General features: G+C 60.9%; 1 protein-coding gene across 1 annotated transcript in view; it reads left to right on the top strand.

Annotated features, from left to right (window-relative positions):
• Positions 1 to 6: 6 nt before the first annotated feature.
• Positions 7 to 376, top strand: part of LOC100740488 (protein vein-like) — a 3185-nt gene continuing 2815 nt past the window's right edge. Inside the window, exon 1 of the mRNA XM_003485929.4 lies at positions 7 to 376. This exon is cut by the window's right edge and continues 679 nt beyond it. The gene's annotated coding sequence lies outside the window, so the exon portion shown is untranslated.

The raw sequence follows: 376 nt of genomic DNA, 5'->3' as shown, positions 1-376 counted from the left end.
CGTCGCGCGCGCCCGACGCGGGGCCACCGACAATCCCTTCTCCGCCTCGACGTGACACGAGGCTCCTCGTGCATGCCGCGTGCAACACACGCGCCGATCCCCCGCACGATATTAACCGAACGCGTGCCCGCCATCCAGCACAACCGACAGAAGCATCGTTGCCATCGTAGAATCGGTGTCGAAGTTGAACCGTGTACTACGATCGTCTCTTCGGTCGCTCCTCCTCGCGAATCCGACGACCACGCTCGTTGCTCCGTTCACCGTCTGCCGAGAATTTTCGCTCGCAAACCAGCGTTTCGTGTTTCGCTCGTTCCCGTTCTTACGTTACTCGCGATTCGTTGACGTGCGCGATCGTTGTCGTCGTCGTCGACGACGT

This window comes from Bombus impatiens, unplaced genomic scaffold (assembly GCF_000188095.3).
Source record: "Bombus impatiens unplaced genomic scaffold, BIMP_2.2 scf_0091, whole genome shotgun sequence".
NCBI classification, from domain to species: Eukaryota; Metazoa; Arthropoda; class Insecta; order Hymenoptera; family Apidae; genus Bombus; species Bombus impatiens.
Note: the sequence above shows the minus strand (reverse complement) of the source record. Positions and strands in the feature narration are given on the sequence as shown.